General features: G+C 41.9%; 1 pseudogene; it reads right to left on the bottom strand.

Moving 5' to 3' along the window:
• Positions 1–4,347: 4,347 nt before the first annotated feature.
• LOC108308226 lies at positions 4,348–4,790 on the bottom strand (annotated as a pseudogene).
• Positions 4,791–5,997: the final 1,207 nt, after the last annotated feature.

The raw sequence follows: 5,997 nt of genomic DNA, 5'->3' as shown, positions 1-5,997 counted from the left end.
TCATTTTATGATGGCCAATTTAGGACTTCATTGGGAAGCTTTGTGGGTATTTTTTATTTTTACTTTTTTATTTGATACAGACTCTCACTCTGTCACCAGGCTGGAGTGCAGTGGTGCGATTTCAGCTCACTGCAACCTCCACCTCCCGGGTTCAAGTGGTTCTTCTGCCTCAGCCGCCCAAGTAGCTGGGACTACAAGCACGCACCACCATGCCCATCTAATTTTTGTATTTTTAGTAGAGATGGGGTTTCACCATGTTGTCCAGGATGGCCTCAATTTCTTGACCTCATGATCCACTCACCTCAGCCTCCCAAACTGCTAGGATTACAGGCATGAGCCTGTATTTTTTTTCTTTTGAATCAGGGTCTTGCCCTGTCACCCAGGCTGTAGTGCAGTGGTGTGAACATAGCTCACTGCAGCCTCAACCCTTGGGGCTCAGACAAACCTCCTGCCTGAACCTCCCAAGTAGCTGAGTCTGCAGGCATGCACCAACACATCTGTCTAATTTCTAATTGTTTTTGCTGGTTTATAAAAATACTAATTGATTCTCTCATTGTCTATCTACTAATCCTTGTGGAGCAGTTGATTAAAATTGTAAATCATTGCACATCATTCTCTTTTTAAAAATCTGAGCCTAGTAAGACCCTGTCTGTACAACAAGTTTTTTCTTTTTTAATTAACTGGGTGTGGTGGTGCACATCTGTGTTGCAGCTTCTCGGGAGGCTGAGGTGGGAGGATTGCTTGAGCCTTGGAGATTGAAGCTGCTGTGTGCCATAATCGAGCCACTACACTCCAGCTTGGGTGACAGAGCAAGACCTTGTTAAAAAAAAAAAAAAAACCACCACCACCCACGAATGCCTTTCCCTTAGAATGATATAATCAAAACTCTGCCATGACTGTGGTGGTTTTAAAACATGTCTGCTTGACATGTTTTAAATTATACACTTTGACATTCTTCCGGGATGTCTATGTTTCCTCCCCTTGAATGTGGTTGCATCTTGGTGACTACCTTGTTAAACCAAATGCAACAGAAGTGACACTGTGACTTTCAAGGCTAGACTTGAAAATACCCTGCAGCTGCTGGCAGTTTCTCTTGAGATGCTTGCTCAGAGATATTTCATCCACCATGTAAGAAGTTAGGCTATCCTAAGTGCACATGGAGAGACCACAAAGAGACCAAGAGAGGCAGCCAATGAGCCAGAAATGTGCCAGCCTCCTATTGTCTTTCTGCCTACTCCAGGCTCCAGACTTGTGAATGAAGAAGCGTTGAGATGATTCCAGCCCCAGCCTCCATCTGATGACAACCACAGGAGAGATCCTAAGAAAGCACTGCCTAGCTGGCCCCAGATTCATAAGCAAAATGAATTATTGTTGTATGTTCTAAGCCACTAAACTCTTGGGTATTTGTATGTAGCAATAGATATGTGGAACAACAATCTGCAAGGCCCTTTTAACCCTGAGCTTAGCCTACTGTGCAAACTTTACCACCTGAGATATGCTCCAGGAACACTGACCTCATCTGTCCCATCAAACAAGTCAAGTTAATTTCTGTTTTGGAGCATTTGGGGTTGTCACATCTCCTTATTTTAGAACACTCTTAGCTCTTCCAGTGACAATTCCCTTCTTATAATTCATCTCCTCAAATACCTCCCCAGAAAGGCCTGTTACCATTTTGTCAACAGCACTTATTTTCAGAAAAAATTTGTTTATGTATATTAATTTTCTCATGTATTTATTGTCTGCATTTTCTTTCTAGAATGTAAGCTGTTTGAAGCTGAGGACTTTGTCTGTTTTGTTCACTTCCAGTAGATCCAGCACTTAGAAGAATGACAGGCAGGCTTTCCCCACCAACCAAGATGGAATAACAGGGAAAAGACATACCCTTCTATTTTCAATAATTGGAAACCCAGACAAAATACATGAAACACTGGTTTTCAAGACATAGGATATCAGACACTCAAGGACAGGAAACACGGAGATGGGAAACAAGGTGAGCATGATGACTGCCCAACATTACAGCTGGAAAGAGTTTCCAGACCGTGGCAGAGAAGGGGGGATCCTCAGAGGTTCTGTGGTCTCCTGAGTTGAGGAGACAAAGTTGAAATTCTGGAGTGGCCGGGGCAGCTAGAGTTCATAGAGCAGAGTACCAGAGAGAAAACAGATGCACAGAGAGAACCTTAGACATCTGCAAAAGATCTCCCTCAGCTCTTCAGTTATGCATGTATCAGTACATGCGTGTGACAAAGCATCCCAAAGCCAAGGCCAGGGGAAGAATCACCTGAAAGCGTGAAGAGAATACTTGGAGCACGCACAAACCAGGAATAATTTCTGTTCTCACCAGCCAAACTGGAAGACCCCATAGATAAGGGGCATTAGGTAGAGCAGGGATCCCCAACCTCCAGAGCCATTGCCCAGTACTGTCCATGGCCTGTTAGGAACTGGGTCACACAGCAAGAGGTGAGCGGCAGGCTAGCCAGCCATCCGTATTTATAGCCACTCCCCGTCACTCGCGTTACCACCTGAACTCTGCCTCCTGTCAGATCAGCAGCAGCATTAGATTCTCATAGGAGCACCAACCCTATTGTGAACTGTGCATACAAGGGATCTAGGTTGCTTGCTCTTTATGAGAATCTAATGCCTGATGATCTGCGGTGAAGATGAGGCGGTGTTGCTAGGAGGTAGGTAGTTTGTTGCTGGGGAGTGGCTGCAAATATAGATTAACATTAGCAGAGAGGGTTGACTGCACAGAGACCATAATAAAACAGTTGCCTGCAGACTCACATCAAAACCCTATCAGTGAGCGGCAAGTGACAATTAAGCGGCATCTGGCGGCAGACTTTATAGTGGCAAGTGAGTTGATGTATTTCAATTGCACAGCTGTCTCTGGTAGCAGGTTTTAAGTCAGAATCCAACACTTAATTTAGTCTGCGCGTAGCCTGCCCATTATTTTATTTACCACTCCTGTCTGTGACTCTTTCCTGCACTGCACACTTGTCTGTCACAGTTTTGGTAAGCCCACAAGCTAACCCTAGGTAAATGAGTAAAAAGCAAACATCACTGCAGAGCTTCTTTGAAAAGCAAGAGAGACCCAATGTCAAAGAGCAGAAGACTCTAAGACTGCCAACAAAAAGAAAGCTGCACTTAAAGGAAAATACCAGGCTGGGCGTAGTGGCTCAGGCCTGTAATCCCAGCGCTTTGGGAGGCTGAAGCGGGTGGATCACTTGAGGCCATGAGTTCAACATCAGCCTGGCCAACATGGTGAAACCCATGTTTCTAAAAACAATGAGCCGGGCATGGTGGTGCATGCTTGTAATCCCAGCCACTTAGGAGGCTGAGGCAGGAGAATCACTTGAACCCAGGAGGTGGAGGTTGCAGTGAGCCAAGATCGTGCCACTGCACTCCAGTCTGGACAACAGAGTGAGACTGTGTCTCAAAAAAAAAAAAGAAAGAAAGAAAAGAAAAGAAAAGAAAAGAAAATGCCAAAAGTACTATTTAAATTATTGGGTTAATTGCAACAGGTGATTCACATTCTCCAAGTGCACTTTGTATAACATGTGATGACCAGCTATTCAAGAAACCATGAAAACTTCAAAACTGCTTCACCACCTGGAGACCAAGCACCCTGCATTAAAAGTCTTTGGAGTTTTTCAAAAGAAAAAACATGGACACAGAGAACAGAAGCAATTATTGAAGGCCTCCACTTCCTTAAATGTGTCTGTACTGAGAGCATGGTTCTTAGTGACTAGCCACGTCACTAAAGCTAGAAAGCCCTTTAGTATTGATGAAGAGTTGATCCTGCCTGCTGCTAAGGACACTTACTGTGAACTTTTAGGAGAGGCGGCAGTTCAAAAGGTGGCACATGTTCCTCCTTCAATTAACACCATAACTAGACAAATTGATGAAATAGCATAGGATATTGAGGCATAATTGTTAGGATTAATGAGTTGCCATGCTACGCAATCCTTAAAAGGGTTTTGCCCCAAAAATAGACTTGTACATAAATGGTCGATGATTTTCAACAATGGTGCAAAGGCAATTCAGTGCAGAAAAAAATTACCTTTTCAACAAACGGTGCAGGAACAATTGGATATCCATAAAATGAAGTCGGATCCACCCTTTGCACCATACACAAAAATTGACTCAAAATATATATAGATCCTAGACCTAAATGTCAAACCTAAAACTCTAAAATTTATCAGAAAAAAATGGGATAAAATCTTTGTAGTCTTGGATTAGGCAAAGATATTTTCTTTTGTGTGTTGGGGGGGTGCGTAAAGAAACCTTTAATGAGGGTTCAACATGTAAGAGGAAGACCTTGCAGAGAGCCAGCGCTCAGGCCTAGCCTCCTCACGTGTACATGGCTCTGTAAAGTTTCTCCAGTCGGTGCTGCTGTTTTGAGTCTTATCTCCTCTGTGCTTCTTACAAGTGTCATTATCAGTGGGCAGGTCCTGACAGCACAGGGGACAGGGCTTTGTCTTGCTTAGCCAGGGCAGAATGCAGTTGGAATGGAAAAGGTAATGGCAAGGCATTCCAATGACAGTCTCTTTCTCCTCAAACACACGGGACACTGTGTGTCTCTCAGCCTGAGAGCTCCTGATGACTGCTCTGGGGAGGTTCCCAACCACCGTCTTGGCAGCTGGTGGAGGCTGATGGTGACTCCAGTCTACTACCAAGTCTTCAAAGTCCATCCTATTGAAAAGTGATTTTGTAAGCTCCAGCAGCATGTTGGTTAAGGTTTCCTGCTTGGGGTTGAACAGCTTGCAGTCATGTTCCTTGAAATCGGATGCCATGGCTGCTCAGCTCGCTGACATAGCTCTTGGACTGGCAGACATCTCCATAGATATATCTATTATCTAATAAAGATATTAGATCTGACACCAAAAGCACAATCCATAGAAGAAAAAAATGGATACATTGCACTTCATTAAAATTAATGTTTTCTCCTTGAAAAACAATGTTAAGAGAGTAAAAACACAAGCCACAAAAAACTTGTAAGTTACATATCTGATAAAGTACTTGTACCAAAATATGCACAGGAATATCAAAACTCAATAATAAGAAAATCCAATTTAAGAAATTATTTTAATATATATTTTACAAAAGAAGATATACAGATAGAAAATAAGCACATGAAAAGATATTGAATATTATTAATCATTGGGAAATGCAAATTAAAACAAAATGAGATACCACTACACACCTATTAGAATGTCTGATTTTAGAAGACTAACCATACGAACTGATGAGGATTTGGAGCAACTGGATCTCTCACACGCTGCCAGCACATAAATGCAAAACTACTTTGGAACACAGTTTGTCAGTTTTTCAAAAAGTTAAATATACATCTGCCTTATGCCCCAGTCATATAATTTTTAGACATTTCTCAAGGGAAATAAAAGCATATGTTCGTTCAAAGATATGCATGCTTATTCATTGCAGCTTTATTTGTAAGAGCCAAAAACCAGAAACAGCCTAAATGTCCAGCAACAAAAGAATGGACAAAAAAAATATGTTTACTACATAGCAGTTAAAAGCAATGAATCACTGACAGACACAGCTGCATTAAAAAATAAGAGGAAATGAATTACTGATAACGTGTAACAAAGATTACTCTCAAAATAATTAGGCTAAGTCAAAGAAGTCAGACCCTGCTCCCTAAAGGAGTATATACTTCATGGTTTAATCTGTATAAAATTCTATAAAATGCAGATTAATATACGATAACAAAAAGTGATTGCCTGGAAATGGCGAGAGGACAGAGGAGTCAGAATCAGCCAGGAGGGATTACAAAGATGCACAAGGAAATTTTTGAGGGTAGTGGATATTTTGAGTGTGGCGATGGTTTCACAGTTGCATGCATATGTTAGCAGTTATCAAATTGTGTACTTTAAGTACGTACACTTTGTTGTGTATTAATTATGCCATAATAAAGTTATTATAAAAAGCAGTTTCAGGCAATAGTAGGCCCTCAATAAACATTTGTAAACTGGTCGTTGA

Source organism: Cebus imitator, unplaced genomic scaffold (assembly GCF_001604975.1).
Source record: "Cebus imitator isolate Cc_AM_T3 unplaced genomic scaffold, Cebus_imitator-1.0 Scaffold0, whole genome shotgun sequence".
Taxonomy (NCBI): Eukaryota; Metazoa; Chordata; class Mammalia; order Primates; family Cebidae; genus Cebus; species Cebus imitator.
This window is presented reverse-complemented; position numbering and strand designations above follow the sequence as displayed.